Raw genomic sequence first — 13,110 nt, forward strand, 5'->3', positions numbered from 1 at the left:
AATACAGAAATAAAACAAATAAATATGCGCAAAGGCTCAAATATACGTACACCATGAAAAAAGTTTCGAATAATTTTAATAACCTCCGTATGGTGTGGAAAATAATAAACAATTTGACAGGTAAAATCACAAAAAGTATAGATGAAATTTTAATAAGATCCTTTAGTCTAGAACCACTACAATTAGCAAATAATTTTATACAAGAATTTGATAGAAATGTTAAGAAAATCACCAAAAAATGTCACTTCGGAAAACTGCTAAACCCTAATGTATATAATAACATTGCTGACCGCGCTATATGGATTGGAAAAGCAACAAAGGAAGAAGTAAGTCAAATTTAAAAAAAACTTAATATTGATAAAAGTCCAGGTTATGATGGCATACGAGCCTATGACCTAAAATATATTTCAGAAAAGATGGTCCCAATATTAACACACCTCATAAACTGCTCCATTAAAACTGGCATTTATCCAGACCTGTTAAAGATAGGAATAGTACGACCAATATATAAAAAAGGCGAAAGGAATGATTAGAATAATTATCGTCCAATAACAATTTTATCGATCATAAATAAAATAATAGAGCGATATATTTGTGATAAAATAAATGCTTTTTTAACCAAAAACAATATAATATACGAAAATCAATTTGGTTTTCAAAAAAACAAGAGTACTTCGCAACTTTTAGAAAAATTCTCTAATGAAATAAATGGTCACCTAAACAATAAACTTAATATATTAGTGATGTTTATTGATTTCAGCAAGGCTTTTGATGTTCTAAATTACGATATACTCTTTGAAAAGATCTCGCAAAATGGGATACAGGGACCATTTCTTAACTTAATCAAAAGCTATCATAATAATCGTTGTACATCAGTGAAAGTATTAAACACTAAAAGCACTATGATACCTACACTAAGCGGCTGTGCTCAAGGCTCAATCTTAGGTTCTTTAGAATACTTACTATATGTAAATGTTATGTGTGGTGTCATCACAAAAGCCTCAGTGTACCAATTTGCAGATGACACTTGTTTGGTTGTTGCAAACAAAAACCTTAAATTAGCAGAACATGATATGCAATCAGATTTCAATAATATGTGTATGTGGGCTCATGATGTCGGATTGGTTATAAATATTGACAAAACTAAACTTATGTATGTACATTCGTCTCATCATAAAACACAAAATGAACCCGCTATTATCGCCCACCACCGCCGTTGTTTCCACAATCCAATACAGACGTGTGATTGTATTAAAATAGAAAATGTACAAGAATACTCGTACCTTGGGCTTGTGATTGATAATAGACTCAATTGGGGACCTCATAAAAACCATGTTTGTGCTAAATTGAGATCGGTGCTTTGTAAACTTGCATATTTAAAATATAAGTTACCTTATAGTGCCCTAAGATTATTATATATGGCTCTGGCGGATTCCGTTATAAACAACGGACTAAGCAGTTACGGAAGGACGTACAAGTCATATTAAGAGGATATATACAAATTACAAAAAAGAATTCTTAAAACTATCGTTCCAAATTATTTTTATAAACACAAAGAAAATACGGACCTTGCACTATTTAAATATTGCAAGGTTATAAATGTCTTTGATAAAGTGAAATTCCGTATATTGTCAGAAATAAATGAATCAAAATTCCTTCGAGAAATTCAAAGACTGCCTCATCTAAGACAATTTACAGGAACAAACATGTCATTTAAATTACCTAAATCTACAAATATATATGGCACCAGAGCAAACAACTACGTCATTCCTCTATACTTAAACGAGAGAGACCCCTTAGAGATTCAAAAATTATATATAAATAAAAATAAATATAAGTCATCGTTAAAAAAGTACTTTTTACAAAATCCTTCATTAATATGAAGTCATTAATAATTGTATCTGCGGTAAGCTAAGTAGACAACTAATTTGTAATTACTAACATTTAGTTGATAATTATTTTTTGTTTTGCATTTTATTGATTTCTATACTACTTTCTTTAAAATTGTAATTTAAAATCTTGTAATAACTGTATTAATTGAAAGTAATTGTTCTTTTCTTTTTAAATATTATGTAATTTAATTTTAAGCGGCTTCACACACAGATAAGCTTCCTAAAGTTTAAGTGTGTGTTATTATATTGTACGCTAACTATATTGTATTTTAAATAAATATTCTAAAAAAAAAATGTCGTTGTACTATAACTATACCAATGGAAGGTTTACTTTGCCATAGAAATCTTCCTCGAAATAAGATTCATATCATATTTTGGGAAAGGGAGCTAAAACTAGAACCGGAACTGGAATAGGACATAAGATAATCTTCAATTCCAAACTTGCTTATTACTTTTAAAAACCCTTCATTTACGCGAACAAAGTCGCGGGCATTAGCTAGTATAATATATTTATTACGTTCGTGTTGATTTTTTTTAACTATAAAGTCGTTCATTCTTTTCATAAGATATTATTAGAAACTACCTCGTACTTACATAAATGAATAAATATTCACAAACTCTTAAATATATTTAAAAGTGAACGGTAAATTGATTTTCATAAAATGCGATAAAATTTTAACTGCACAGTAATAATATCCTGATTTATGCTCAGTTCTTACGGGTGAGAATATAAAAGTATGCAACTCAGATTCAATTCAATTTTAGATATCAAAGAATTATGAGTATTAAAGGACTAAAGAAAGAAATAGTATCGACTTAAAGTTATTTAGAAGATTTGCTCGAAATTGAAACATAAAGAATTAAAAGTAATTACTTAGTCATAGCGTCTTCTTGTTAGCGGTGTTGGCTAAAAGTTTTTTAGTTAATATAATTAAATGAACTATATACAGTAGAAATTACAATATATTAGCGCATGGAGATATAGCATGATGTAAAAGGAAAGCAAATCTGTTTTTGAGTGAATTTTGATTGACTATGATTCCTCTGGGTTTGCATGTGGGCGGCGGTGATCACTTAACATCAGATGACCCAAACACTCGTTTGTCTTCCTCTTTAAAAAAAATTACAAGTCGTAAACAGTCAGCCACGCTTGGAATGCGCTGGTTAGTATTTTGAATATTAAACTGGCTAAATTATATGAAAATATTTTAGTACAAACCACATTATTACAAAAGGGTACATTAGATAGGTAGACAATATGCCTATATATTAACTATATATTTCTATATTATTTAAGAATAATTACAACTAATTCTCACAGTAAGCATAATTAAAAAAATTCGGGTAAATCATAGAAGCAATTTGAAAATCTCTAGCAACAATCACCAATCAAATTGCACACGCATTGCTACGCATTATTGTACTGCACACATTGACAAATCAAAATTGGTCACGCATTAATGTACTGCACAAATTGACAAATCAAAATTGGTCACGCATTAATGTACTGCACACATTGACAAATCAAAATGGCTTAAGCATTAATGTTCTGCACACATTGACAAATCAAAATTGGTCACGCATTAATGTACTGCACAAATTGACAAATCAAAATTGGTCACGCATTAATCTACTGCACACATTGACAAATCAAAATTGGTCACGCATTAATCTACTGCACACATTGACAAATCAAAATGGCTTGAGCATTATTGTTCTGCACACATTGGCAAATCAAAATTGGTTACGCATTAATGTACTTTACACATTGACAAATCAAATTTGGTCACGCATTAATGTACTACACAAATTGACAAATCAAAATGGCTTAAGCTTTAATGTTTTGCACACATTGACAAATCAAAATGGGTCACGCATTAATGTACTGCACACATTGACAAATCAAAATTGGTCACGCATTAATGTACTGCACAAATTGACAAATCAAAATTGGTCACGCATTAATGTACTGCACACATTGACAAATCAAAATGGCTTAAGCATTAATGTTCTGCACACATTGACAAATCAAATTTGGTTACGCATTAATGTACTGCACACATTGACAAATCAAAATTGGTCATACATTATTGGACTGACAAGTCGTCTGTACGCTAGTATATTCTATGGCTATGAGAGTAACAACCTTCCAGTGCTGTTATATTTCACATTTTAACGCGTTGAGTACAGATTCAGAAAACTGTCCCTAAAATATTATAAGCTATTTTTATGGAAATAAAGGACGAGACGATCAGGACGTTGAGCTGATTGATTGATTGATACGCTCTACTCATTATTATGCAATTCCGCTTAGGATTCTTGAAAAACCCAAAAATTCAGAGCGGCACTACAATTGCGTTTGTCACCTTGAGATATATTTGATGTTAAGTCTCATTTGCCCATTAATTTCACTAGCTAAGACGCCCTTTAGACCGAAACACAGTAATGTTAATACATTATTGCTTCACGGCAGAAATAGGCGCCGTTATGGTACCCAAAATCTAGCCGTCATCCTATGCAATGGAGCCTTGAGTTGTCCTTGAAGTGATATTACTCGAAGAGGATGCCGACGCAAGTTGAAAATCTCATGAACAGCGCTCTTGTTTAGGTCACTCGTCATATTCTGGGGAGGAAAATCAAATATTATTCAGACCAGGACCTTGACAACTAATAGCAGTTCTTCGTTCAATGCTGTTGACTTCTACAACACCAGCGGACTTTAGACCAAGTTAAAATCCACCCGATTCCCTCTTGATACCGAAGAATGTGGATGTAAAGTGGGGTAAAATGGACCTTGTTCAGCTTAAATCCTAGAATACCCAACTTTGCATCTTGATCAGTAGCTACATCGTTCTCTTCACCAATATACTTTTTATTGCCACGTCTAGTTTCGAAGTACTAGGTCTTAGAGCGATTACCAAGTACGTGATGCATTCCAACGATACGTTAGATGTTCGACATGCATTTAAATACTAATTATTATTATTGAGTTCTTTTGTGAGGTTTGCTGAAACGTACACGTAAAATTTTATGGTCGTTGATAATTAGATAACTTCATTTATCGAACAATTGCTCGTCGATCTTTAAAGTTCCAAATTGTATCAGAATAATGAAGTACCGTACTTCAAGCATACTTCAAATCTGGTCTCTCTTTCTTTCTAGCAAATCCTAGTGTCAGTTCAAATCATTTGCTTGTGTCCAACACTAATTGGCGGAGATCAGTACTCTATGAATAGCTCAGTCTCTCGTCGCTGTGAAGGTACGGGCATCAAATCATATTGTTATGTATAGCATCTCTTTCAAACTATCCATTCTACGGTTTCCAAGCGTTATTTTATTCTTTGATTTCTGAATTAATGCACAAGATAAAATGCAATCCCATATTATTGTTTTTTTCAAATTAACGCCCATTCTGCCATAAATTTGGTATGTCTATTTATGACAAACCACCACATATAACCAAAATCACACGTATAAGTGTTACATTTGTTTTGGTAAATAAATTTAAATACTTAATATTAAATGTTATATTATTTCTCCATAAACAAACGTTTTTGGGACGGCAAATTAAAATATACACACACACACATATATATTTATATATATATATATATATATTCATAAGAAGTAAAAGTGAAAGTACTCAAAATAATTTAGAAGAAGTCATTAGTTTTCTATTATCATACACAAAAACGTACACAGTTTCATAGTTTGTGTCGTATTTAAGTAGAGTTTGCTGAAATTAAGTGCTTTCTTTGGTGAGTCTTGTCAAGACAGCTTATGTCATGTCGGCTCATTTTGATAACATCATTACCTTTGAGTGTTATATTTGTAGAATTTCTTTTTATATTTTACTGTTAAAAGAATATTTTCCAGTAATACATGTTTACGTGAGCTACGATATAAAATACTGGAACTATAACCAAGTCATTAACTTCATAAATTTTATGACAATTACAATTAGCAACACCGGATTCATTATTTTAATCAAATTCAAGGCGGCCCACTGCCGGGTGTCGGGAATCAATAAAGACTTGGTTTACATTTAGGCACGGATCCAAGGGTGGTTAAAGTTGCCATTACCCTAAATACAACTTTTGAATGGAATTTTATTAAAGTTTCATAGAATTCCTTCCAGAAGCTTTATTAGAGCTTACAAAATATTTACAGCATGTTTTAATGGTTTTATGATCATTTGCAATATAACTTTGTAACTATTTCATTGTCTTTATTAAATTATATTGAGTAAGTAGATAGACGCAGATACCTATAGAACCCTAGTCATCTAGAGCTGTGTAACATTTTTATTAAGAGTTAAGAATAAAAATGAGCGCATTTCCTTCATGCTCTGCAATGTGCGCTTTTGCATTATCGAATCAAGACAAATTATCTCCGAAGAAATTGTTTTTTGAATATTTCAATTTTAATTTTATTTTTCTTAATCTATAGATGCTTCTCCGCTATCCACATTGGAGAGAATTAAAAGAGCTTTAAATTTCTTTGGATATAAAACAAACAAACTTGAATAATTTAAATTGAAATAAACAAATTATCATTATCAATACATAAATAAATTAAATATATCAACGAATATAACAGAAATACGTATTTATAACAAAATAAAATATAAATTAATGGTTTATTTCAGAAATATTGTCTAAATGAGTAAATTACATGGTGATACCACAGCAGGTTTTGCTTGTCCTGTGGCGTAAGTAAAAATGTAAATAAATTATTATTTGAAAAATACGATAAACTGTATAGCTAAAAATTATATTTTTCAATGATAAATATTTAATTTGAACACCAAATTGTATTGAACTCAATTGAAATCAAATGAGATCTTTTGAGAGAGAAAGAGAATAACGTATTTATTTATGTCAAAAGATCTCATATAATATTGCTTTGGTCACAATACATTTTCTATGAACGCGCTGCATGAAAAAACATTATATTAGAATCCTACCACTAATGTCGAATATCTAAATTTGAGCAGAAGCAGTTACATCTATCTCTAGACCGGCAACGGCAACCGGCTAAAGGCCGCCAACGCTCCTGTGATTCCTCTGCTGTTGCGAGAGAATGTGGGCGGCGGTGATCACTTAACACCAGATCACCCATACGCTCGTTTGTCCTCCTACTCCATAAAAAATACACTATTTAAGATTCACCTAAAATAGATGAATTTTGACCAAAAAAATTAATGAAAAATAATGAACGTAACTTCGAACATAATTTCCTTTTTTTCATAAGTAAACTTAAAAGCGGTTAAATGCTATGTATAAATATTTGATGACTTTAATAATGTATACCCTGTGGATACCGAAATCTCAATAATTAAACAGCTTTACCAAATATATTATAATTATTTATATATATTCAGAAGACCCCATAATATCAACTGAATATTTCATATTCTTTTGTGCTTTATTAAATTTTCGTCTCATGGAACACAAGCTACGGAATGAACAAATGAACAGAATAGAACAATATGAACAGTGACCTCCGTCATAACTCATTGCAAGATAAATTATTGAAATCAAAACGTTGGTTATGTGAATGTCAATAATTAATATAGAAGAATTGGTTTATAAAACGCTTTTTCAATAGAATGGCGTGGTGTCGCAACTCACGCGACAGGAACGCTGTTTTTATGCTAAACGACAAATATTTCATTTATTACTAGCTGACCCGACAGACGTTGTTGTGTATATAATAAATAAAATAATGTTTTTATATGAATTTGTTAATAATATATCATAACATCAACAATTACTTCGTAAAATATGCACCCTGCTGTCGTAATGAAATTGTTTCACAGCAGAACTGTCAAACCGTGCGTCAATAAATTCTCTCATTGAAATTATGTATGGACACATCAAAAGAAAAACAAATTTGTTGTTTTTATTTAATTTAGCAGAATTTTCCTATTTATTCACCATTTAAACCTTCTCTGGACTTCCACAAAAAATTCAAGACCAAAATTAGCCAAATCGGTCCGTTCTCGAGTTTTAGCGAGACTAACGAACAGCAATTCATTTTTATGTATATATAGATATAGATAGATATATATCCTCTCATTAATTATTAACTTAATAACTTAAAATTTATTTATAAGAGTAAGTAGACTAGCCTCACTTTATTTCCCATCAAATTCCCTAATATTACTAGTGTCTAGATATCTAAAACGTTTTTTCCTATTAATTTTTGTATTTATGGAAAAACCTAAGTTTTATCATTTTAATTACAATCTAGGTTACTAAGCAATTTAATTTTAACTTAATTTACTCAGTAGAGTAACACTAAGAAGGTGACCATAGGGTCATATTATTGTCTATTCTTATTGTCTCTATTTAAGGGAAGATATTATTCACTGCACTAGATTCACTACACTAACTGTGTTATTAAGAAACGCGATGTAAAGTTATTCCAAATTAAAAACTTATTGTCTTTATGACCTTTACTTTGTTACCTTTGTCACTACAGAATAACATGACAGGGAGAAGTAATTTTAAACTTGGAGTAATTGTACATTGCGTTATTAATGATACAGTAACTGCACTATTAATAAACGGAAAGTAAAGTTATTCCAAATTTAAAAATGTTTGTCTTTATCTTACCTTTGTCACTACAGAATTATATGACAGAGAGAAGTAATTTAAGACTTGGAGTAATTGTACATTGAGTTTATTAATGAAACAGTAACTGGACTATTAATAAACCCAAAATAAAGTTATTTCAAATTTAAAACTTTTTGTCCTTATCTTACCTTTGTCACTACAGAATAACATAACAGGGGAATTTAAAAATTGGGGTAATTTTTCACTGAATTTTTTAATAAGACAGTAAAGGTTCAGTCCTTTTTAGTCCTCTCATGAAGCTCTTTTTTTATTAATGAAAAAAAAATTGGAGCCCCATGCCAGAAGTGGACCATTTTTGTTTATCTTATTTTAAAAATTTGTAAATTATATCATGAATTGCTTGTGAATAGACTTTGCAACGAAAATCATCGGTTTATCTTTAGAAACATTTGGGGCGCAGCATAAGAAGCTTAAAACTATTCGGTCTTGACGTGTTGGTCACCAAAGCTCCAATATGTAATGCATTGACAGTGTCAGTCTCTAGAAAAGCTTGGCATAAGCCTCTGCTCTATAGAGTTGGTTTAAGTACACAACGAGTTTCTTACCACTTCTTCTCATCAAAGTTCAACTTTTTCCGAAGTGGTGGTAAATTTAAAAAGAAAAGAAAACTTTTGACCTTCATAAGTGTCATTCCTTGACCTACATGAATAAAGTGATTTTGATTTGATTTGATTCGGATTCGTTGGGTATAAGTATCTATTGCACTTTATCCGAACATTCCTGATACCTAGCTTTAGCCTTTGCACCAGGCAATCACTGCGATTCTGTGTTCATTAATATCCCATTCTATTATGGTTAGTTAAAATAAGCGTCGAAAAATATATGAAATAGAGGAAAACGTTCGAAGTGTTTTAATTTGTCACAATATTTATGACTAGAGTTATTTTAGTAATTTAATTTGCCGTTATCTATACTTAATATAATAAAGCTGCAGTGTTTGTTTGTTTGTTTGTTTGTTTGTTTGAACGCGCTAATCTCTGGTACTACTGGTCCGATTTGAATGATTCTTTCAGTGTTGGGTAGTACATTTATCGAGGAAGGCTATAGACTATGTTTTTTTTTTCAAAATTAGGGATCCGTAATAAAATTGCTATTTAGTAACACAAGGTGTAAAATCGAAAACCTATTTTTGTGTGCGCTGCAAAAACTATTGACAATAGAACAAAATGATGTACAGGCTATAATATAGGCAATATTTTATTACTTATAAAACTATCGCGTGAATTATACTTATATGGCAAAACAACGTTTGCCGGGTCAGCTAGTTTTAAAAATAAACAGAGAACTGTAAATGATTCATATTCAAATTTGGAAACGTGCAATAGTTCTGAAATGCTCGCGAATGTATAATGATAGTTGAACAGTTATATGAAACTGCACTTAAAGTTTGGAAGTGAACTTGAAATTAACTCCGCCTGACAATGTTAATGAAACACTAATATATTAACACTAAACTTAAGTCTTCTTTAATTAATGTCTCATTGAGGGTACAGAATAAATAAAAACCATCGTTAATATGATTTTGGGTACTCTATACCTACTTGTCCTCAAAGTAGAGGTCTATATGTACACAAAATTTTGAATTTTTAACTTTAAATTCAAATATTATATTAATTATTCAAAATTGGATATGACGCACTAATGAGATGTTAAAAACAACCACTCATTTGAAAATTTATGCCTCAGACCTGAGAAAAATGGGCGCAACAAACTCAGCGGGTTTAAACTTTTTTTTATAGTTGTTACAATTAAATATATTAATTAAATAGCCAATGAAGGTAACCTCAATCCCAATTTGTGTTATCATCACGAATAATAATTTATGTTAATTATTATTTAAATATAATTACCACACAGTTCAGCACATAAACGTCTTTTAACTTTTTTAGGGTTCCGACCCTCACCTTGTTGTCCTTCAATCCATCAACCACAATACAAGTAATAGAACAGTACTGCGGTCTCCTTGAAATTTATACATACCTCTGGGCCCAGAGGTAGGTTTAATTTAAGTTAAGTACATACAAAAAGATCGAATAGAGACCAGTCTCGGCGGCGTACGGCCGCGGCGTGGCATTCAATAGTTTTGTCTCCCCAAAATTGCTTAGTGGCTGTGTAAATAGTGTGTGTGTGTGCGTGCATCGATTCGTAGTGACCACTGCTTCTCGTCCCTTCCGCCATGATGTATGTCAGTACTTGCACGATGACATATCCTCACTAAATGCGTCTAACAATATTATTATTATGCTAATACGCAAATTGATTATATTTATAAAGACAGTAATTGCTACCATAATTCCCGAATCCATTAGCGGTCTTCATCACCCTTTCCACTTCATCAATTAATACTCTCTGTTACAAATGCTTCACTAGTCTTGAAAATCCAAAAACACGATACGTGGTAACCGACTGATAACATTTTCAATTTTTAATTCGGTTCGATAATTATAACAGCTCCTATAATATGAGATCAAATATGAAATGTTTTTTAATGTCACAACAAAATTTTGTTTTTTTTTTCCAACAAAATCAAAATTGGTCACGCATTAATGTACTGCACAAATTGACAAATCAAAATTGGTCACGCATTAATGTACTGCACACATTGACAAATCAAAATGGCTTAAGCATTAATGTTCTGCATACATTGACAAATCAAATTTGGTTACGCATTAATGTACTGCACACATTGACAAATCAAAATTGGTCATACATTATTGGACTGACAAGTCGTCTGTACGCTAGTATATTCTATGGCTATGAGAGTAACAACCTTCCAGTGCTGTTATATTTCACATTTTAACGCGTTGAGTACAGATTCAGAAAACTGTCCCTAAAATATTATAAGCTATTTTTATGGAAATAAAGGACGAGACGATCAGGACGTTGAGCTGATTGATTGATTGATACGCTCTACTCATTATTATGCAATTCCGCTTAGGATTCTTGAAAAACCCAAAAATTCAGAGCGGCACTACAATTGCGTTCGTCACCTTGAGATATATTTGATGTTAAGTCTCATTTGCCCATTAATTTCACTAGCTAAGACGCCCTTTAGACCGAAACACAGTAATGTTAATACATTATTGCTTCATGGCAGAAATAGGCGCCGTTATGGTACCCAAAATCTAGCCGTCATCCTATGCAATGGAGCCTTGAGTTGTCCTTGAAGTGATATTACTCGAAGAGGATGCCGACGCAAGTTGAAAATCTCATGAACAGCGCTCTTGTTAAGGTCACTCGTCATATTCTGGGAAGGAAAATCAAATATTATTCAGACCAGAACCTTGACAACTAATAGCAGTTCTTCGTTCAATGCTGTTGACTTCTACAACACCAGCGGACTTTAGACCAATTTAAAATCCACCCGATTCCCTCTTGATACCGTAGAATGTGGATGTAAAGTGGGGTAAATTGGACCTTGTTCAGCTTAAATCCTAGAATACCCAACTTTGCATCTTGATCAGTAGCTACATCGTTCTCTTCACCAATGTACTTTTTATTGCCACGTCTAGTTTCGAAGTACTAGGTTTTAGAGCGATTACCAAGTACGTGATGCATTCCAACGATACGTTAGATGTTCGACATGCATTTAAATACTAATTATTATTATTGAGTTCTTTTGTGAGGTTTGCTGAAACGTACACGTAAAATTTTATGGTCGTTGATAATTAGATAACTTCATTTATCGAACAATTGCTCGTCGATCTTTAAAGTTCCAAATTGTATCAGAATAATGAAGTGCCGTACTTCAAGCATACTTCAACTCTGGTCTCTCTTTCTTTCTAGCAAATCCTAGTGTCAGTTCAAATCATTTGCTTGTGTCCAACACTAATTGGCGGAGATCAGTACTCTATGAATAGCTCAGTCTCTCGTCGCTGTGAAGGTACGGGCATCAAATCATATTGTTATGTATAGCATCTCTTTCAAACTATCCATTCTACGTTTTCCAAGCGTTATTTTATTCTTTGATTTCTGAATTAATGCACAAGATAAAATGCAATCCCATATTATTGGTTTTTTCAAGATAACGCCCATTCTGCCATAAATTTGGTATGTCTATTTATGACAAACCACCACATATAACCAAAATCACACGTATAAGTGTTACATTTCTTTTGGAAAATAAATTTAAATACTTACCACTGAAATACTAGTGAATTTAAATAAAAACAAAGTTTAATATTAAATGTTATATTATTTCTCTATAAACAAACGTTTTTGGGACGGCAAATTAAAATATACACATATATATATATATTCATAAGGAGTAAAAGTGAAAGTACTCCAAATAATTTAGAATAAGTTATTAGTTTTCTATTATCATACACAAAAACGAACACAGTTTCATAGTTTGTGTCGTATTTAAGTAGAGTTTGCTGAAATGAAGTGCTTTCTTTGGTGAGTCTTGTCAAGACAGCTTATGTCATGTCGGCTCATTTTGATAACATCATTACCTTTGAGTGTTATATTTGTAAAATTTCTTTTTATATTTTACTGTTAAAAGAATATTTTCCAGTAATACATGTTTACGTGAGCTACGAAATAAAATACTGGAACTATAAACAAGTCATTAACTT

Source organism: Leptidea sinapis, chromosome 1, assembly GCF_905404315.1.
Source record: "Leptidea sinapis chromosome 1, ilLepSina1.1, whole genome shotgun sequence".
NCBI lineage: Eukaryota > Metazoa > Arthropoda > Insecta > Lepidoptera > Pieridae > Leptidea > Leptidea sinapis.